Source organism: Palaemon carinicauda, chromosome 35 (genome assembly GCF_036898095.1).
Source record: "Palaemon carinicauda isolate YSFRI2023 chromosome 35, ASM3689809v2, whole genome shotgun sequence".
NCBI classification, from domain to species: domain Eukaryota; kingdom Metazoa; phylum Arthropoda; class Malacostraca; order Decapoda; family Palaemonidae; genus Palaemon; species Palaemon carinicauda.
In genome coordinates, this window is record NC_090759.1 from 10,386,494 (window position 1) to 10,409,377 (window position 22,884).

A 22,884-nucleotide genomic window follows, 5' to 3' on the forward strand; every position below is an offset into this window, starting at 1 on the left:
TATATATATATATATATATATATATATATATATATATTTATATATGTATACATATATATATATATATATATATATATATATATATATATATATACGTATATATATATATATATATATATATATATATATATGTATATGTATATAAATATATATATATAAATATATAAATATATATATATATATATATATATATATATATATATATATATATACACACAAAAAAAGACATGAATACAAATAATGTGAGAAATACTGTACAATAAATAAAGATGAATAAAAATAATTTCCGGCTCATGTTTCCAACGAAACGAAATTGTACTCTCAATCCCCCAGGACATCAGGTGGGAACAAACCAAGACTTACAGAAAGACTTTTATGTAGATCTTGGAATAAACTCAGTAGAGAACAGAGACCATTAACGGATAATATTACCGACTACGATAAAAAATAAACATGGTTGACGTTCACGAATGCTTAAGATCACTTGAAATGAGTGATTCATGTTTCGAAATACTCGCCCCCCCCCCAACAAAAAAAAATCCCTGGATAACCGAATAGTTTGATATCAAAACACCCACTGGCCATAGCCAGACATTTTATAATACACACCACTGAAAGCAGAACGAAAAGAAAAGCCTTGAAATGTAACAGGAATATTCAGAGCATTAGAATAAAAAAGAAAACACTCACATGGCAATGTAACACTAAATAATCATAGCATCAGAATAAAAACTTTGCAAGGAAATACAACACAGGAATATTCAGAGCATCAGAATAAAAAGAAAAAATTCGCTTGGCAATGTAATACGAGAATATTCAGAGTATCAGAATAAAATAAATGATTAAAATAATCTAAAAAATAAAGGCTCACTTGTAACATGGTAGTCCTACCTGTCCGATGCAGGAGAATCTGAAGAAGAAATAAAAACATGATGTTGAGAAATATTATGAAACCATCTTCAAAATTAATAGTAAAAATGTGAGATTTCTCTAATATATATATTAAGAGGTTTGATACAATGAAACCCTTATCTACTGTAGTTATAGAGCATTTTACTCGTATGATATTTTTCATGTGCAGAGAAGACAAACATGGTTTTATAATACATAGATACACCTTAAAAGATTCGTTATTTACTATGAGAATCTTAACATCAAAATTAATTATTTGTACGTCTCATTTTTAGTTGCAGCTAACTTTGACATAAAACATAAATAACTCCATTGGCAGTATTAATAATAATAATAATAATAATAATAATCAATTCTGTACTTTCTGCTCATAAAAGAGAACCTTTATGCTTAGAAAAATACAGGCCACCTTCACTTTTTGAGGGTTCATTCTTCGCAATTTCACTCGTTCACAACACAGACAACCATATAGCCTATTAGATAAAAAAAAAATCACATATTCGCGGGTTCATGAGAAGAAATCTCGCTACGCAACGATTTTAAACAGCACTCCCTACTTTGTACCTGGTTCGCTTTGCGCCACTTATCTCTGCCCATGAGATTATAATTCGCTATGTTTTTAATTATAAATATGAAACTAAAATGTGAATATTATGACAAACTTTTAACAGAGTTTGTATTTTTCCTAACATACAAACCCGAATTCTTTACTATAGGAGATATTCTAGCACAAGCTGGAAAATACAGCAGAAAAACCTTAACAAGGTCGTTAACGACCAGGCCAGTAGTTATCCACCTGAGGTACAAAAGGAAGAGAGGGATTGAATAGAGACATGCCTCACCCTCTACACCAAGCTGCACTCTCCATCTTTGTGGCTGCGTCAGCAGAAGGGGGTTCTGGAGGAAGAAACCTTGGAACCTGAACCAGCAGGGAAAGAAGGTCTGCGTACCATTCTCTGCTTGGCTATGCTGGAGCTGTTAGGGTTAGCTTGCAGTTCCAGGAGGTTCAGAGTTTGTTGATCACCCTTCTGAGCAGGCAAAAGGATGGAAAGGCGTATGCGTCCAGGTTATCCCAAGTCTGTGGAAGGGCGTCCTGGATCGCTGCCTGATGATCTGGAACTGGGGACCCGTAGCGGGGAAGTTTCGCATTCAGAGAAGTGGGGAACAGGTCTATTGTGGGGAAACCCCACAAAGCTATTACTGCCTTCGCTACTCGAGGATCCAAAGACCGTTCGCCACTCAACACTTAGTGATACCTGCTTAGTTGATCCGCCACGATGTTTCTCTGACCCGGAATAAACCTGGCTGTAAGAGAAATGTTGTGACCATCCGCCCACTAGCAAATCTGTACCGCTAGCAGACCGAGGTCTCTTGCCAGAGTACCCCCTTGTTTGTTGATGTACGAGACGGCTGTGGAGTTGTTACTCATCAGCACCACCTCTCGTCCTTGTAGATCTTCTACAAAGTATTCTAGGCCTTTCCAGGCTGCTAACAATTCCAGGCAATTTATATGGAGAATTTGTTCTATCGGAGACCAGACTCCTGATGCTAACTTCGAGCCTAGGTGGGAATCCCAGCCCCGTAGCGATGCGTCCCAAAAGAGTTTTCACTTCGGAATGGGGCTTTGGAGGGGAAAGCCCGTTTGGGTATTCTCTCTGGTTGACCAGCTGGAACCTCCATTGGCAAGAATGGGGAATCGATCTTTTGGGACCAATGGGTCTTCAGATGCCACTGGAGACTTCTCATTCTTGATCTTCTGCCTCGAACTAGTTTTTCCAGCGAGGAAAGATGGCCCAGAAGGCTCTGCCACAACTTGGTTGGAGGAGGCAGTGGAGACAAGAGTTGGGCGATGGATTGTCCCAGTCTCAGAAGTCTGTCTTCCGAAGGGTACACCCTCCCTATCTGGGTGTTGATGGACATACCCAGAAAGTTCATGACTTGGATTGGAATCAAACAAGACTTCCGTACATTTAAAAGGACCCCCAGATCCTTGCAAAGGTCGAGAAGCCTTCTCAGGTGATCCAGAGCTTGTTCCCTGGATGAGACCAGGAGTACCCAATCGTCTAGATACCTTAGCAGTCGTATCTCATGCTTGTGTGCCCACGAGGAAACGAGTTTGAAAACCCTTATAAACACCTGTGGGGCGGTCGAGAGGCCGAAGCATAGGACTTTGAACTCGAAACTTCGACCCTGAACCAGAAAGCGCAGGAATTTCGGAGATGAGCGATGGATCGGTACTTGAAAATATGAGTCTTTCAAGTCCACAGATGCCATAAAGTCTCCTGGATGCACTGCTTGGATCACGGAAGCTGCTGTCTCCAATTTGAATGGAGTCTGCTTCACAAACTGATTCAAGGTAGAGAGATCGATTACTGGTCTCCAAACCCCCGAGGCTTTCTCTTACAGAAAGAGGCGGCTGAAAAACGCCGGGAGGTGTTAGGGATTTGTTGGATGGCACCCTTTAGAAGCATGCTCTGGATCTTCTGAGCTAGGGCTTGCTGTTTCCCGAGATTCCGAGGGACCTGGGAGGACGAGATCGGAGGAGGAATTTGAGGAGGAGAGCCTATGAAAGGGATGCAGTACCCCCAACGAAGCACCTTGATGGTCCATTGCATGGCCCCCATAGCTTTCCTCCTCCTCCAACTCCCCTGCAGGCAACCCCGTACGCACTGGAAGGGGGGAGCCGTGACCCTATTTCTGTCTAAGATTCCTCCCTCTGCCTTTAGCCTTGGGAGGAACCCACTTTCCACTACCCATAGGTTTGGCTACAAAACATGGGCGGCTGAGGCTCTTGGCTGGGAGTGGAGCCTCGGTTGTGGTCTTGGGTTTTGGAGTTGGCTGCTGTTGCATTGTGCGAAAGGAGGCAGCCTTTTGCATCACGATGTCCTGCGTCTCTTTCCTCCAAGTATCTAAGGTAGAGGAAACTGCTTGTTTAGAAAAGAGGAGAGGTTGTAGAAGGTTCGAGTTTCTCAAATCTGATCTCTCGGCCTTACCGACGCTCCTATGAAGTCTGGAAACTACAGATTCCCTCCTTTTGAAGACCCAATTGCCCCACATGGTCGCAGTTGTAGCAGTTAGGAAGTCCATTGTCTTGGCCCCAGCAGCTAGGACTTCCTGTAGGGACTGCAAGGAGTGTTGGTTTGGCAGGTCCTCGTGACTCACGAGGTATCCAACTGTACCAGACCACGTGTCAAACCAAGATAAACCCTCCAGAAGGGACATTGAAGCCCCTTCCATTGCCAAGGCTTCCGTGGCTGTGAAAAAGACTGGAAGAAAAGTCTCTCTTCAAGGAGCAGCCAGGTGTGAGCCTCGCCGTGAGGGGATCCAGGGTCAGAGGAGAAGGGTTAGCATCTTTGACTTTGTAAAAGCACTTTTGCCTCATAAACTGGAATTGTAAAAGTTTATGGGACCCCTGATACTTCAAGGAACCCGTTTCTCCCGAGACCGCATGCGAGACTTTCCTCAGACGGCCTGCAGTGTGAACAGACCAGTCAAGTTCAATTCCAGTCTTAGGGTTCGGTGGACGACATAGTCTACCTAAAGCTGGAGCATCAGTATGTCGAGGAGACAGATATAGAACGCCGAGGCCCAAGATATCACACATAGTTCTTAGAGCCCTCAAATAAGAGGACTCCAAGTCCTTTGATGGTTGCTCTTCCGAGGAATCCAATCCCCAGACTGCGCTAATTCCTCGCGAGTTATTACAGGAGGAAGGGCGATAGAAGTCAAGAGTGTCTGGAGGTAACGGCGAAGTAGGAAACCATATAGCCGTTGTTACAGGGGAAGGCTGAGCGCTGGATAATGGCTTAGCGAGCGCCTGATCTTGCGTGGAAGTTGACGGTCTAGGTGGAGGAGGTTGAACTGATCAGCGATCTGGCCTTTTCCCTCTGCTCTCAACAGAAGAGAAGAAGAGTTGAACCCCTGCATCTTCTTCCGAGCTTCTCGTGAGGCTCATATCACGTAACTCATTAGGGAGCAAGGGAACCAGTGTTGTCCTGTCTGAAACACGAGGGCGAGGTGATTGACCCTGCGAGAGTATGACTGGAGACTTGCGCGATCGGGAAGTTGAAGGGCGAGTGCTCTCTCTCTGATGACAAGTAGCGAAGGTGAGGAGAAGTGCTCTTTCTCCCTTTCCTAGAGCGATCGGAGATCCTCAAACTAATATGTGAAGGAGAGGGATCGAGGTCAGGGCGCACTTTGCCCTTGGCCGCGTTCCTGGTGCAATTAGATGAAAAGTCATGGGAAGAGCTTCTCTTAAGGGAGTGCTTATTACGCTTTGGAGAGCTCTTTTGTGACAAAGAGCGAGAACATAACGTAGCGCTCTCTTTTTTGAAGCACCTAGAGCGCTTAGATGATCCTTCGGGAGAGGAAGACGATAGCGAGGCAGAACAATGACGAAAGGAAGCGCTCTTCTTAGGTTTGTGATGAGAGCGATTATAGACTCGCGGCGAGACATCTCGTGAAGAGACAGAAGGCGAGGAAGAGCGAGAACGATGATGTCTCTTCCTATGTCGCCTGTCTCTCAGGCGAGAACGTCTAGGCAGAAGAGAGAGGGCTCTCCTTTTCCTCTTCTCTCTCTCCCTCCTAGCCTACAAAGAGGGTGAGGATGATGACGAAGAGGAGGAGGAGGAGGTACGGCGATGTTTGCGCTTGCGACGTTGTGATTTTGTAGATGAGCAAACGGAGTGCGAAGTAGGCACCGCAGGAGCTAAAGTTACTATATCCACTGAAACTTCCGCGGACGCCGACTGAGTTGACGGGAGGTAGGTGAGGTCCGGAACTTCCTAGGGTTCCAAAACAGAAGGGACCTGAGGCAATACCTTGCCCGCGAGGAACTGGTTCCAAACTTCCTCCGAAGGAGAACCAGGAAGTCCAAGGGCAGGCCATACCGCTCGTACATGATCTGGAATGGAAGCGGTAACAGAGTCATTCCCGGTGGCGGAAAATATTGCCCCACTGGGGGAGGCAACTTGATCCACCTGACCAAGAGGAATTGGGGTAAAATCAATGGTGCCACTCTTCCTAGACTTCCCCCCGGAGGAGGGAGGCAAGGAAGAATCTAAAGAGAGGGGTCGAGAGGCCCTTGGCCGCACTCCTGACGCGATTAGATGAAAAATCGTGGGAAGAGCTTTCTTAAGGGAGCGCTTATTACGCTTTGGAGAGCTCTTTTGTGACGAAGGGCAAGAACGTAACATAGCGCTCTTTTTCTTGAAGCGCCTAGAGCGCTTAGATGATCCCTCATAAGAGGAAGATGATAGTGAGGCAGAATGATGACGAGAGGAAGCGCTCTTCTTACGTTTGTGACGAGAGCACTTATAGTCTCACAGCGAGACATCTCGTGAAGAGACAGAAGGCGAGGAAGAGCGAGAATGATGATGTCTCTTCCTATGTCGCCTGTCTCTCAGGCGAGAACATCTGGGAGAAGGAGAGCGAGTTCTCCTTTTCCTCTTTTCTCTCTCCCTCCTAGGCTCCGAAGAGGAGTAGGAGTAGGAGGAGGAGGTACTGAGATGTTTGCGCTTGCAACATTGTGATTTTGTAGATGCACAAACGGAGTGCGAAGTAGGCGCCACAGGAGCTAAAGTTACTATATCCACTGAAACTTCCGCGGATGCCGACTGAGTTGACGTGAGGTAGGTGAGGTCCGGAACTCCTGAGGGTTCCAAAACAGAAGGGACCTGAGGCAATACCTTGCCCACGAGGAACTGGTTCCAAACTTCCTCCGAAGGAGAACCAGGAAGTCCAAGGGCAGGCCATACCGCTCGTACATGATCTGGAATGGAAGCGGTAACAGAGTCATTCCCGGTGGCGGAAAATATTGCCCCACTGGGGGAGGCAACTTGATCCACCTGACCAAGAGGAATTGGGGTAAAATCAATGGTGCCACTCTTCCTAGACTTCCCCCCGGAGGAGGGAGGCAAGGAAGAATCTAAAGAGAGGGATCGAGAGGCCCTTGGCCGCACTCCTGGCGCGATTAGATGAAAAATCGTGGGAAGAGCTTTTCTTAAGGGAGTGCTTATTACGCTTTGGAGAGCTCTTTTGTGACGAAGGGCAAGCACGTAACATAGCGTTCTTTTTCTTGAAGCGCCTAGAGCGCTTAGATGATCCCTCATAACAGGAAGATGATAGTGAGGCAGAATGATGACGAGAGGAAGCGCTCTTCTTAGGTTTGTGACGAGAGCACTTATAGTCTCACAGCGAGACATCTCGTGAAGAGACAGAAGGCGAGGAAGAGCGAGAATGATGATGTCTCTTCCTATGTCGCCTGTCTCTCAGGCGAGAACATCTGGGCGAAGGAGAGCGAGCTCTCCTTTTCCTCTTCTCTCTCTCCCTCCTAACCTCCAAAGAGGGCGAGGACAAGGAGGGCGAGGACAAGGAGAGCTCGCTCTCCTTCGCCCAGACGTTCTCGCCTGAGAGACAGGCGACATAGGAAGAGACATCGTTTTCGCCCTTCCTCGCCTTCTATCTCTTCACGAGATGTCTCACTTGCAACATTGTGATTTTGTAGATGCGCAAACGGAGTACGAAGTAGGCGCCGCAGGAGCTAAAGTTGCTATATCCACTGAAAATTCCGCGGACGGCGACGGAGTTGACGGGAGGTAGGCGAGGTCCGGAACTTCCTAGGGTTCCAAAACAGAAGGGACCTGAGGCAATACCTTTCCCACGAGGAACTGGCTCCAAACTTCCTCCAAATGAGATCCAGGAAGTCCAAGGGCAGGCCATACCGCTCGTACATGATCTGGAATGGAAGCGGTAACAGAGTCATTCCCGGTGGCGGAAAATATTACCCAACTGGGGGAGGCAACGTGATCCGCCTAACCAAGAGGAATGGGGGTTAAATCAATGGTGCCACTCTTCCTAGACTTCCCACCAGAGGAGGGAGGCAAGGAAGAGTCTGAAGGGAGGGATCGAGAGGCCGAAGAAGAGGCCCGAGACTCCTTACCTTTCGACGGCGAACCTGGAGGTAACAAGTCCCTCTTGGATTTCTTCTTTTTCCTCTTCTCGAACTTCTCCCACTGAGAGGGCGACCACCCTCTACATACTTGGCAGGGGGAGCCTTCAGAACACCTATGACCTCTGCACGTAGGGCAAAAGGAATGAGGATCCACCTCCAGCGGTGACATGGTGCCACAGGATTTCGGGGGAACCCCGGGACACTTCCTCATAATAGAGGACATCACATCCAACAAAGAAAAAAGGAACAGAATTAATCAAAAACACAATATACAAAGGCTAGTCTGCCAGTCAAACAAAAGCAGGAGCAGCGGTGTTACCACTGCGACGGCTAGAATTCGATTGAAGGTAAACAGTAGCTACTGACCACCGGGCCCCCACCGCTAGCAGATGGATAACTACCAGCTCAGTCGTTAACGACCTTGTTAAGGTTTTTCTGCCATATTTTCCAACTCATGCTAGAATATTTCCTATAGTAAAGAACGAGGGTTTGTATCAAGTGTAGGAACAAACATGTATCATATATTATTGGATACAGTTAAGTGAAACACCAGTTTAAACCAAAATCCAGTTTATTTCAAATATAGCTGTAATATTTTACCACCGTAAATGGATATACACTGTACAGAGAGAGCTAGGACCAGCTGGATGTAGAGATAGGTAGTGGCGTGCAGTGCTCCCAGTATAAAGGAGTGCGGGCTATTTCAAATCATCGCCCAGCTTGAATTTTATCAATTTTTATGAGAATTTTTATTTAATAGGTATTACATTGTTCTTGGCCATCCCAATGCTGTTGCCAACTATTAGAAATCAAAATCTTAATGTTGGGTAAACAATCATCACAAAGAATTTTTTTTTTTCCTTGGCCGCGAAAAACTGAAACCGCGAAGCAAGAAACTGCGATTAACAGGGCCCAACTGTAACTCCTTCCTTGTTCATGTAAGCCACTACTATGGTGTTATTGCTCATCATCACCACTTCGGTACTCCACAAGAACTGATGGAACTATTGAAGGGACATGAAAACAGTCTTCATCTCTAAAAGATTCATGTGTTGATACTTTTCAAACTCTGACCAAAAGGCCTGAGATTGTGTGGTGCGGAACGTGGGACAACCACCCTTTTTTTGACGCATCTGAAAAGAGCATCAAAACTGGGGGGAGCACAAGAAGATCAACGCCCTTCAGCAGATTTTCTTCTGCCACCCACCATTCGAGGTCCCTCTATTCTTCTGGTCCCATGGGGATCAAAACATCCATGGAATCCAAGGCCTGATTCCAGTTGGACTTTAGCTGCCATTGGATGGATCGTAACCTGAGGCGTCAATTGGGAACTAAACAGGCCAGAGATGATAAGTGCCCGAGGAGACATAGCCACCTCTGGGCTGGAAGTTATTCTCATCTGAGAAAAGGTCTTGCGACCTTTCTTAGCCTCGCTACCCTATTATCTGATGGGAAAGCTTTGTGCAGGTTGGTGTCTACAATCATTCCTAGATATACCAGTCTTTGAGTGGGAAATTTGGATGACTTCTTGAGGTTTACCATGATCCCCAGATCTTGGCAAAGCTCTATAAGTTTGACTCGGTGTTGAAGAAGGAATGTCACCAAGTCTACTAGGATCAGCCTGTCATCCAGAATATGTAGGAGACAGATGCCAAATGTGTGAAACAAGGGTGAACACTCTCGTGAAGACCCGGGGTGTTGTGGAAAGATCGAACCGCAACACCTTGAACTGGTATTTCTTGTTGTCCAGACTGAATCTCAGATACTTCCTTGAACACGGATGGATTGGGATCTGGAAGTATGGATCCTTTAGGTCCAGTGTGCACATGAAGTCATGTGGTCTTACCGCTTGTCTGAACATGTCTGCCGTCTCCATCTCGAACGAGGAGGTTTGCTTGACAAACTTGTTCAGAGCTGAGAGGTTGATGACTGGTCTCCAGCCTCCAGACACCTTTTTCTCAAGAGAGAGTTGACTAAAGAACCCTGGGGAGTCATCAAGGCCCTCTTGAAGAGCACCCTTCAACATGGTCTGGACTTCGTCTCGGAGAGCCAACCCCTCTGCTGATACCATCGTAAAGCAGCTTGAAATGAAATTAACAGGACGTGATACCCTAAACAAATCACGGAGATTGTCCAGGGTTCCGCCCCAAGCTGCATCCACCTCTTCCAGCACCAATCTAGGCATCCCCCCACTCGTGGACAAGCTTATCCTAGTGTTTGTGGCCGCAGTAACCTCTAGGTTGTTTCCCTCCACAGGAGGTCTTCCAGCCTTTCTGTATTTGGCAGGAAAGGGCTTTTTAGACACCTTGTCTCTTGCTGCCATCTTGTTCCTCGAGGGTTTTAGTTGAATGATTTGGGGAGGAGCTGATGGTCTGTAGGGCCGAGATGTCAGAGTCATATGGAGGAGGGAGACTTGGTGGGACTTTCTCCATCTCTCCACAGCCTGCTCGACATTGCTCAGTTCAAACAAGGAACCCTCCAGAGAGGAATTCTGGAGTCTTGCGATCTCACATTTGGGGCTTGATGATGGAACCTCTCAGTTACTGAGTACCTGCACTTCAGGATGGTGTTGGTCCACATGTTCACCACTTGGTGGGCCAGGAACTCGGTGGTACAAGTACCCAAAAGTAGAAAAGGTTTCTGTCGTTCCAGGTGTTTTCTTTGGAAAAGTATCCCAACCAGAGAGCCAACTACAAAGTAGTCTTTATGGTATACTTCACTACTTTCTCTTGGTTAAGGATCTATGTGGCTGAGAAAGACTTGACGACCGGAGAGCCTCTCCAGAGAGAACCCCTTCGTCAGTTCCTCTAGAGAATGGTGAAGAGGGAAAGTCGGGCAGGGCTCATAAAGGAATTCATAGTATCTCCTCCGCCGGACACTCGGAGGCAGGGGGAGCTTGGAGGACGAGCCTGAACGGAGAGTCAGAGTCCTCTGAGAGCTGGGCAGCAACCTTACGCCGGACACTCTTCAGCCCCTTAGACCAGGATATATTTGCATTGGATTTCAAGGCTTCTGAATATCAAAGACAAGATCTAGGACCATGTCTTTGCCCTCTTCAGGAGCCATCGTCGGGTCTGCCAATCCACTGAAGGTCCTCATAAAAGCCAAAACTTGACAAAAGGCATGCTCTGACTCCCTCAGTTCATCTTCCAAAGAAGGACTGGCAGCTTGATCTTCGTCATCCACTGCCAAGGCCTCGTCTCGGGATGGTCGTGGTCGGTACTGAAGCGGCTAGAAGATGGTTTGACCCCCTCTGTGGGTCTAGGAATTCTCGAGAAAGCTTTTGGCAGTGTCTTGGAGTCTTTAGGCTCCCTCCTAGGGAGGAAAAAGGTCTCCAATACTGACGGTTTTATTGGTGGAACCTTCTGATGGCCACCCATAGAAGGAGGGATGGAAACCTCCACGGGTTCCGAGGCCGAACACTGCTGTCTCGTGGGACTTTCTCTATAGGGGACGGCTGAAAAGAGTCTGGCACACACTTCCCTGCGGGAGCTTCTTGACTGAGGTGATGAGTGAGCAAGAGGGTGAAGGGAAAAGGAACCAGCGACGCTAGTATTTTCCACTCCCCTTAGACATTCTAACTGGGGTCAGCTTGACACTGGATGATGAGATGTTGTCAGAGACGGAAACATGGATCTTCGCTTTTGATCTGATGACAAGGAAGACTTCCAGAAGAATCCTGGGAGTTTCCGCAGGGCATGAGGATGGCATACCCAACGAGACAACCTGAGTAACTACTCTAAACCACTTGTTGACCGATGGAAGCACTATCCGAGAATTCCCCTAAAGGGAATGACCAAGGGGTCTTAGTCTCTGAAATGGGAGTCCCAGGAAGCGCAGATAGCTGAACTGTCGGTTTCTTCTTAGAGGCAGGATGCTTGATGCTTTGCGATCTTGATTTCGTGAAGACTGGCCTTTTCCTCCTTCCCCAGTAGTCGTGCTGTTATGCATTTGCGAGGAAGGGAACAGGGCGACAGCGAACAGTGAAGAGGAAGTTTGTCTTTGCTAGGTGAGAGCCGCAGCTCTTGGTGGCAAAGACCTGGAAGGTTGCTTACCTTGATGGTGTTCACACGTATCTACCTGGTGAGAAGGATCCTGCTGCTTGATGGGAGATCTCTTAGAAGAGGTAGCCAATGACTGGCGAGCAATGCGAGAACGATGTCTACTCTTTTTTGCCGGTACACAATGGGAAGGCCGGTGGGCAACTAAAGCCAACAGCTGAAACCCGATGAGAGGGTGAACGATAGTTCGACGATCGGCGAGTTGGTGATTGACACTCTGGTGAACTGTGCGTTGGTGAAAGCTGCTTTGGCGATCTGTGAGGTTGACGTGCAGGTGATTAGCACGTCGAAGATCGACAATCGGTAGATCGGTAAGCAAGCATTCAATGTGTCGCCAATCGGGACATAGGCGAGCAGGAGATCGTCGCCCAGGTGCTTGGCGAGTAGGCAATCGGAGTGTCAGAGGTTTGCGATCCGGAGATTGACGCATCGGTGATCAGCAAGGTGGAGAAAGGCAGGCAGGTGATAATCGGCAAACAGGAGATCGGCGAGCAGGAGATCAACAAGCAGGAGATCGACAAGCAGGAGATCCACAAGCAGGAGAATGTTCAGAAGAAGGTCGGCCTGCAGGCAAACAGCAAGAAGTAAGTCAGCGTACAGCCAAATGATGAGCTGGAGAAGGGATGTGATCTTTAGAAGGGCGAACATCACCATGAGAGGATCGAGAACGAATCTTTGACGGGGAATCATGAGCAGGCGAAGGTTGGGAACCAGCAGAACCATGACGAGAAGTATCCTCTAATGAAGAATACACATATACAAACTGGAAGAAAAAGTAAAAAAGCAATGATTAATGGCAGTCCACAAATAGGTGAGGAGAAAGGGCGGCAACAACAGTTCTTCATCCGAGCCAAAAACAATGAGAAACACAGTCACAGGTGTGTGAGTGAAAGGAATAGCTGACTAACTCCGTACCCCCCCCCCCCCCCCAACTAGTGGGATGAGTAGTTAACCCTCTGTAAATTCTAATGGCTTGTACTTTCAGCTTCACTGAAAGTAATACCACTATAAATAATGTAGGTTTGTATTCCACGGAACAATTCGTCATATGGTAGGGGAAGGAACAGGAGTAATTCTATTGGCAGAAAGTGGAAGGCGGGCTTATGCAAAGGAAGTATAAAGTCGTTATCACGCAACAAGCGATGCAAAAACAAACAAACAAGACCAGAAATGTCCAACTTCTAAAATGTAAACAAAAGATTGAAATAAATATATTGAGGGAAGAGGATCCCATAATTTGTACAATTTTTTGAGGATTTATTATGCGTCCCAGAAAATAATGTACAGTATAGAGAAGGAAAGGTTAGTTTTATCATTATTTATCGATTTGCCAGTAAATTTTCCCCACCCAAAACCCCGGTTCCCACTGAGTGGCCCCTTTTACCATAGGGTATATCAAGGGTTGCCAATATCTTACTTACTATTTATTTGGGACAGAAATAAAAGTTATTTTCGAAGAAAATGGGAGGTTCTAAATAAATAACCCCATTTCTTTATTAGTAAGGTTTTCCCCATGTTGTTCGACAATAATACCAGGTACAGAACCTAACAAACCCACCTAACCTAATCTACTAGTTCTCAGGTCACAACCCTTAGCAGAGGGGCAAGCCCCAAGGAACCCCCGTCCCAGGTCGCAGAACGTGATTAAACACTACTGAGATTTTCAAAACGGTACAGAACCTAACAAATCCGCCTAACCTAACCCAGTAGTTCCCAGGTCACAAGCCCTAGCCGGGGGGACAAGCCCACCAGATACCCCTTTCCAGGTCACAACCCCTAGCTGGGGAGTAAGCCCCCAGAATCACCCTCCAAGGTCACAAACTAAATGTAATTCACAAATAAATCCTTACATGATGATAAAGTGAATTAAGATAATTCCTTACCTTATGATTGACACCTACGTCTCTTTTTTGTCTTGGCAATCTTTACAGAAGTGTTGTATTAGTAAAGTTTGTCCCGTGTATTTCTTTAACTATACCAAATTTCAAAACAGATTGTACTTTCCTCTTGTCCTTTCGTCACTACAGGCATTCCTGTTTAGTTGATCCTACAAATAGCTCCACAGCAATCGCAAGACTTTTCCTTAAGAATTAAATCATGTCTTTGGGCATATTCAGCCACTAAAATTTAGTTCAATACCACCACTAGAAATATAATTATAAAATTCTTCATAACCAACATGGCACTGCACAAACTCAGTAGAAGTTAGGTTTTTGTTAAAATTAATGGCAGAAGGTCCAGCCACTGTCTTTGCTATGGCTACAACACACCAAAATGCCAGTTTTCCTTCAATTATTTGAAGTACGTATTCAGTCAAACACAGAACCAGCATACATTAAGGTACAGTAACTCTATTACTCCACAGAAATCCTAGTAAAACTTGGTCTTCGACTATTAGTTATTATAACAAAAATATACTAAGAATAATTATCTAAAAATAATAATCAATCGTTGATATTAGCATGCGCAACTCCACATTACTGCTTGCCAGTAAATACGGGGCTTGGTGTTCTTATTTTTTTGCGAGCGAAGCCATTATGCGAAGCAAGAACCTCTAGATTTAGGGTAAAACATTTTGAACAGAAAATATATTTTCCTATAGTAAATAATGTGACTTCACCGAATTTGACTTCATTTCAATTATACCAGTTTTGGTGAGTGTGTAGTGGGGAACGAAGTAGTCAAACTGAATGGGTTGTTTGATTGCGGTTGAAATGAAGGTCAAATTCAGTTAAATCACAATATTTACTACAGGAATACATATGTTTTCTGTTTGAAATGTTTCCCCGTCCCTAAATATAATTCTACCGTTCCCACCTGTGTCCTTCGGGAAGGGGGTTGTCCATAACGGTAGAACGGCTTATTTGCAGTGGAAATAAAGGTCATATTAGTTGAAAACACACCATATACTGTAATAGAAATTTTGTTGTCTCTTGAAAATTTTGTCCCGTGTTTTTCAATAAAATTACCGAAATATCGGCAGGAAAATCGGTACAGTTTTACTGTATTACAGATTCTGATTTTGAACAGAAAATATATGTTTTCCTATGGTAAATAACGTGATTTGACCAAATTTGACCTTCATTTCAACTGCAAACCAACAGAATAACCAATTCGACTAACTTTAAGTAGCCGAACTGGTTGCTATTATTACGGATGAAATGAAGGTGAAAACCGGTTAAATCACGTTATTTTCTACTGGAAAACATATATTTTCTGTTAAAATGTTTAAATATAATGTCTTTTATTATTTATATTTTGTTAAAATGCTTAGATATAATGACTTGTTCAAATTACGTGTCACTTCACTCACGTATGTACTGCGAACGATAACATTAACAACGTTACCAATGATACACAACGTTACCAACGTTACGGTGGCATTGCTAGCGTTAGCAATGCTAGAGTAATATTATCATGTGTATTTTAAAGATTTTTTCCATATACCCTTTACACAATATATAAAAAGGTACAAAAAGGGTACAGAACCTAACAAACCCACCTAACCTAACCTAGAGGTTCCCAGGTCACAAACCCAATATAATGCCCTTTATTATATATATCATGTTAATCCATGTCACTTCACTCACGTTACAATAACGTTAGTACTGTTACGATAACATTAGCCACACTATATATAAGGGTTCTTGTTCCGCCATTAGCTCGCTTCGCTCGCATGAAAATAAGACATCAAGCTCCTATGTACTGGCAAGCAGTAATGTTGAGCTGCGCACGCTAACATTAGCAATGTTACACTAACATTAGCAACGTTAAATATAACGGTTCTTGTTCCTCGCTTACGATCACAGGAAAATAAAACATCAACCTCGTATACACTGGCAAGCGGTAATGTTGAGTTTTGCACTCTAACAAAATATAGTAAAACTAACACATTAAAGTTATAAAGAAATTAATGACATACTTTTAAGACCGTAACAACGAAACTTGTGGGTCACGGGGGTGTTGTGACTGAGTCTGTGGCGTCTTAACTGCTTTGCCTTAGTTTAGTACTGCACTTGGAACACTGTAAAAGTTGGTATATTACATTAAGAGATTTAAGAAAATTATCAACATTGGAATTCACCAAAATACTTTCAAGTATGGATTACTGAAGTCGTTACAATTTTCTAAAACTTCGATCGTAAAATACGCAAAAAGACGTCACTTGAACTGACAAAGAACTGACTTGGGCAAAGGTTTATACGGAAAAGGGTTTGTTGGAAGGTGGGGGAAGGGAAATATTAACCCCCCGGTGCAAACTTTACGTACGTATGGGTTTGTGATTGGTTAACGGAAGAGCAACAGAGTCTAGAGAGAAAACATGAATGAACCAGAATGGGAAACTTATCCAGAGCAAGTATTTATGTGAAATCTGGGAGTGACAAGGTCATAACAAAATGTATAAAAGTAAAAATATTAAGATAAAATGGAGTGTATGATAAATAACATTTGATGAGTATATAAAATGAGGTGATTTTATAAGGTATCAGATAATAAAACGATTAATACTGGGGTCAAACGTAATATGTATACGAGGGTATTACTGTACATAAAAGGGATGGTAATAGTTGTACTGGTTCAAGTCATATACTTGAATAAACGTGTGAAGTCGAATACTGTAGTTAAATTTGACGGCTAGAGAAGAAGAAATCCTATTGGTGGAGGTGGAGCCTATACATAGGGGGTGGGGGAGATTATGCGCAGAAGGTCGAAACCTGCTATGTACAAACGAACGAACGGGAGCGACTACAACCGACAATAGAATGATAAAAAATAAATTAAAAACACTGCTAATGTTAGCATGTTACGCTAACGTTGCTGCAGCTCTACATCACATGTTGGCAATTCTGGTTACAGTATTTTTTCATGAGACAGCCTTTGCAACGCCACCTCCAAAGTTTATCCAGTTATACTGTTTTGACTTTTCCTCCGTTTATTATACATCCAAGAAGGTAATGTATAGGGAAGAAAAGGTTTGTTTTACCATTATATATCGTTTCCCCAGTATGTTTTCCCCACCCAAAACCCCGAGTTCCCACTGGGGGTCCCCCATTACCGTAAGATATAGATATATATACTGTACATATATTTCTGAAACTATTCATTTGCGACGGGAACGAGTGTAATTTTCGAAGAGAGCGGAATATTTTCTATAGAAAAAAGGTGTTTTTTTCCCAGGTTACATTGCCCTGTAATACAGTACAATCATACCAAAAAATTATGGTTCAGCATACCCTATCGACATTTGGTAATGTTTTACTGTATTACAGATTCTGATTTTGAACAGAAAATATGTTTTCCTGTGGTAAATAACGTGAGTTCACCGAATTTGATCTTCATTTCAACCGCAAACCAACAGAAAAACCAATTCGACTAACTTAAAGTAGCCAAACTGGTTGCTGTTATTACGGATGAAATAAAGGTGAAAACCGGTTAAATCATGTTATTTTCTAAAGGAAAACATATATTTTCTGTTAAAATGTTTAAATATAATGTCTATTATATATATTTTGTTAAAATGCTTAAATATAATGACTTGTTCAAATTCCGTGTCACTTCACTCACGTATGTACTGCGAACGATAAGATTAGCAACGTTACCAATGATACATAACGTTACCAACGTTACGGTGCCATTGCTAACGTTAACAATGCTACAGTAACATTACCATGTGTATTTTAAAGAATTTTTCCACATACCCTTTACACAATATATAAAAAAGTACAAAAAGGGTACAGAACCTAACAAACCCACCTAACCTAACCTAGAAGTTCACAGGTCACAAACCCAATATAATGCCCTTTGTTATATATATCATGTTTATCCGTGTCACTTCACTCACGTTACAATAACGTTCGCACTGTTATGATAACATTATATATAATGGTTCTTGTTCCGCCATTAGCTCGCTTCGCTCGCATGAAAATAAAACATCAAGCTCGTATGCACTGGCAAGCGGTAATGTTGAGCTGCGCACAGTAACATTAGTAATGTTACGCTAACATTAGTAACGTTAAATATAACGGTTTTTGTTCCTCGCTTACAATCACAGAAAAATAAAACATCAACCTCGTATACACTGGCAAGCGGTAATGTTGAGCTTCGCACTCTAACAAAATATAATAAAACTAACATATTAAAGTTAAAGAAATTAATGACATACTTTTATGACCGTGACGACGTAACTTGTGGGTCACGGGGGTGAACTTGTGACTGAGAGTCTGTGGCATCTTAACTGCTTTGCCTTATTTTAGTACTACACTTGGAACACTGTAAAAGTTGGTTTATTACATTAAGAGATTTAAGAAAATTATCAACATTGGAATTCACCAAAATACTTTCAAGTATGGATTACTGAAGTCGTTACAATTTTCTAAAACTTCGATCGTAAAATACGCAAAAAGACGTCACTTGAACTAACAAAGAACTGACTTGGGCAAAGGTTTATACGGAAAAGGGTTTGTTGGAAGGTGGGGGAAGGGAAATATTAACCCCCGGTACAAACTTTACATACCTATGGGTTCGTGACTGGTTAACGGAAAAGCAACAGAGTCTAGAGAGTAAACATGAATGAACCAGAATGGGAAACTTGTCCAGAGCAAGTATTTATGTGAAATCTGGGAGTGACAAGGTCATAACAAAATGTATAAAAGTAAAATAGAAAGATAAAATGGAGTGTATGATAAGTAATATTTGATGGGTATAAAAAATGAGGTGATTTTATAAGGTATCAGATAATAAAACGATTAATACTGGGGTCAAACGTAATATGTATACGAGGGTATTACATAAAAGGGATGGTAATACTGTAGATGTACTGGTTCAAGTCATATACTTGAATAAACGTGTGAAGTCGAATAGTTAAATTTGACGGCTAGAGAAGAAGAAATCCTATTGGTGGAAGTGGAGCCTATGCATAGGGGGTGGGGGAGATTATGCGCAGAAGGTCGAAACCTGCTATGTACAAACGAATGAACGGGATCGACTACAACCGACAATAGAATGACAAAAAATAAATGAAAATCACTGCTAATGTTAGCATGTTACGCTAACGTTGCTGCAGCTCTACGTCACACGTTGGCAGTTCTGGTTACCGTATTTTTTCATGAGACAGCCTTTGCAACGCCGCCTCCAAAGTTTATCCAGTTATACTGTTTTGTCTTTTCCTTCGTTTATTATACATTCAAGAAGGTAATGTATAGAGAAGAAAAGGCTTGTTTTGCGTTTATATATCGTTTCCCCAGTATGTTTTCCCCACCCAAAACCCCGAGTTCCCACTGGGGGTCCCCATTATCGTAGGATATAGATTTATATATATTTCTAAAATTATTTATTTGCGACGGGAAGGAGTCTCATTTTAGAAGAGAGCATGGTAAATTTGTATTGTATTACAGGGTGTGATTTTGAACAGAAAATATATGTTTTCCTATAGTAAATAACGTGATTTAACCGAATTTGACGTTCATTTCAACCACAAACAAACAGATCAACCAATTCAGCTAACTTTAAGTTGACGAATTGGTTGGTGTTACTACGGATGAAATGAAGGTGAAAACCAGTTAAATCACGTTATTTCCTACAGGAAAACATATTTTCTGTTAAAATGGTTAAATATAATCACTGATGTCATATATGTTGTGTTAAAAATGGTATTTTCATTATAAAATAAATTTTTGAACATACTTACCCGGTAGTTATATATATAGCTTACGTCCCTGAAAATTCGAATCTCGCGCCAATCGCCGATTGGATAGCCAGGTGTAAAACCCCTGCGCCCTAGCGAGGTACCTAGGAACCATTCCAGGAACCCTCATATATTCCATGTCTCTAGTCTCTTAGAGGGGAGGAGGGTGGGACTTTAATTATATATAACTACCGGGTAAGTATGTTCAAAAATTTATTTTATAATGAAAATACTATTTTTAAACATAAAACTTACCGGGTAGTTATATATATAGCTGATTAACACCTTTGGTGGAGGGTTAGAAACAGCTAGTATATCTGGAATTTTTCTCAAGAGTTAATTGAAACAAACTTAAGGGTTCGTACCTGATAAGGAAGCTGACTTCAATGATTCTCTGTCTCATTATGTCTGCTAGCCTTATGAGATACAGCGATCCTCCCAGGGGCTGAAGATCTCATAGGGACTGTCAAACCGGTGTATATACCTCATTATGACAGAACCTCCTCCAATAACCAGTTCCGGGCGCTCTTCAAGGAACAAAATTGACCACCTGACTAAAATCAATGATTTTGGAAGACTGACACAGTCTCCGCAAACAACCATAAAAACAAATGAAAGTTCCAAGAGAAGAAAAGGTTATTGGGATTCTGGGAACGTAGTGGTGGATCCTTCACCCACTACTGCACTCGCTATCACGAATGGTCCCAGAGTGTAGACGTCCTCATAAAGAGTCTTCACACGATTAAAATAGTGTGAAGTGAACACAGATTTACTCCCCCAAAAGGTTGTGTCCATAATACTCCACCACAATCTATTCTGCTTGAAGGTCATTCAAGTTGTTATAGTACTAACCTCATGCGTCTTGACTTTAAAAACCTGAGGCCAGTCTCACTGGGATATATATGAGCCTCTCTTATAAGAGTCTGATGAAGAATGAAAGGACATTCTTGACATCTGATAACGAGGGCTTCTTAATCAAGCACCAAAGAGCTTTCGACTTGCCTCGCAACTCTTTCATACTGCCTGGGTAGAACTTCAGGGTTCTTACTGGACACAGGACTCTCTCCAACTCTTCGCCAACCATATTCGAAAAATTCGGAAACTCAAAAGCCTTAGGTCAAGGTTGCGAAAGGTGGTCATTCCTGGCGAGAAAGCCTAACTGCAATGAGCAGATAGCTTTGTTATCTCGAAAGCCAACGTTTTACTAAACGTATGAATTAACTGATTCTTTTAGATGTCACCAGACTAACAAAAAAAGAATAGTTTTCATTGAGAGGTCCTTAAAATGAAGATGAAAGCAAGTGCTCAAGCTTGTCACTCATAAGGAACTTCAGGATTGAGTCCAGGATCCAAGCTGGTGAATCCTGGTTGTTTGAAGTTTCAAACAAGTTGAGAAGTTCCTGTAGGACTTTATCAATCGAAAGGTCCAAGATACTGTGTCTGACAACAGTCGCTAACACACACCTGTATCCCTTGATGGAAGAGGATGAACAAATGAGCTTCCTTCGAAGGTAAAACAGGAAGTCAGCAATCTGAGTTGTAGAGATACTGGAAGAGAAAAAACAGAGTTGACTCTGCACCATTCTCTAAAGCTTCCCACTTGGATTGATAAATCCTGATGGTAGAAGTTCTTATTGCACTTGTAAAAGACTTAGCTGCCTCTTTCGAAAACGTCTAGATCCTGTGAGGTTTCAAAAGGCTGAAGGTAGCCAGAAGAAAAGCTTGGAGACTAGAAAGGTAACTTTCCAAGAGAGGTTGTTTGAGTAAAACTACTCTTAATGGAAGACTTCTAGGAGAGTCCACCATCCATTCCAGTATCTTTGTGAACCATCCTCTTGAGGGCCAAAGGAAGGCCACTAAAGTCACCTGGTCCCTTCGTGTGACACAAACTTTTGTCTCACCTTGTAAGGAAATAGAACGAGGAACGTACACATCCAGATTGGACCAGACTAATAGGAAAGCGTCTATGTGGAGACCAGACTAATAGGAAAGCGTCTATGTGGACTGCTTTGAGATCTGGCACTGGAGAGCAGTAAGATTCTAGCCTCTTTGTCTGGTAAGTCACGAATAGGACTATACAAGAACGACACCAAAGTCGCCACAGATTCATGCAGATTTCTCGATGGAGTGTCCATTCTCCAGCTGAGACTATTCTTCCAGAAGTTCTTCTCTTTTTTAAAGAACCTTGTTAGAAGGAATACATTCGTCTCCTTAGCCCAGATGAGAAGACTCCTCCCAGTCCCGAAAAGGAACCTTGAGTGGGTTCCGTCTTGCTTGGCAATGAAAGTCAATTCTGTGGTGTGATCGGCATAGACCTGCACCACTTTGTTCCAAACTGACCCTTCAAAGCTTTTCGAGAGCCAACTGGACTGTCAACAGTTCCTTTGGGTGATGAGGAAGCTCTTCTGATCCTCTGTCCAAAGTCCCGAAGCTTCCAACTGTCTAGTGTTGCTCCCACCCCAAAACCGAGGTGAGGGGACACAACACAAGGTCTAAGATCCTCAGTTCAAAAGGGGTGACCTTCCGGAAGTTTGACTGGATCGAACCACCACTGAAGGCAACTTCTTATAGCATCCTATAAGAGATGCATATCGACTCAAGACCTTCTCCTTGTCCCAAAAGATTGAGGTTGAAATGGAGAGAATAAAGATAACTCACATAAGGATCATAGCTTCTAGCTTCTGACTGGCCAGGAATCAAACCCTGGTCCAGGAAAATTAGGATGAACAGTGACATAATAATGGTCACCAAGAAAAAATCAGTCTTCCCAGGGAGAAAACCCCCTCCCAAGAGGAGAGGTTTCCCAACACACTCATCCATTTCCTCGCAGAACACTTCTGTATCTTAGAAAGATTGCAGTTTCAAGAAGGCTTGCTCCGTTCTAAGAGGAGACGTAAAAGCCCGAAAAAACTTGACTCTGAATCACCATCCTTAAATAAAGTATTTTTTGTGATGGTGTAAGAAAATCTAACGGAAGTAGTGACGTTGTGTTTATCAGGATACATGTATTTAAGGTCCTGACTCCTGGCGTCAAGGAAACCCAGATCACCGGCTATGTCGCAGCGTTGTACTACGGCTAGACGCTCGATAAAAAACTTTCGTGATCAAAGAGATCGGAGCTAAGGCGTCCTTGATCTCGACATTCGATTCGACTAGTGTCACCACGAAGTCTGAGGTTCTCATGTTCAATGTCATGCCTCCTTCAGGATCTCCGACGTCGAGCGACCTGAAAGACGGGGCGCCGAGCGTCCTGAAAGACGGGGCGCCGAGCGTCC

General features: G+C 43.3%; 1 protein-coding gene across 5 annotated transcripts in view; it reads right to left on the reverse strand.

Moving 5' to 3' along the window:
• Nucleotides 1–22,884, reverse strand: part of LOC137627619 (adipokinetic hormone/corazonin-related peptide receptor variant I-like) — a 649,156-nt gene that overhangs the window by 612,314 nt on the left and 13,958 nt on the right. For all 5 annotated transcript variants that reach the window (XM_068358715.1, XM_068358714.1, XM_068358713.1 and 2 more), the window contains exon 2: nt 892–910. The gene's annotated coding sequence lies outside the window, so the exon portion shown is untranslated. The remainder of the gene's footprint in view (nt 1–891; nt 911–22,884) is intronic.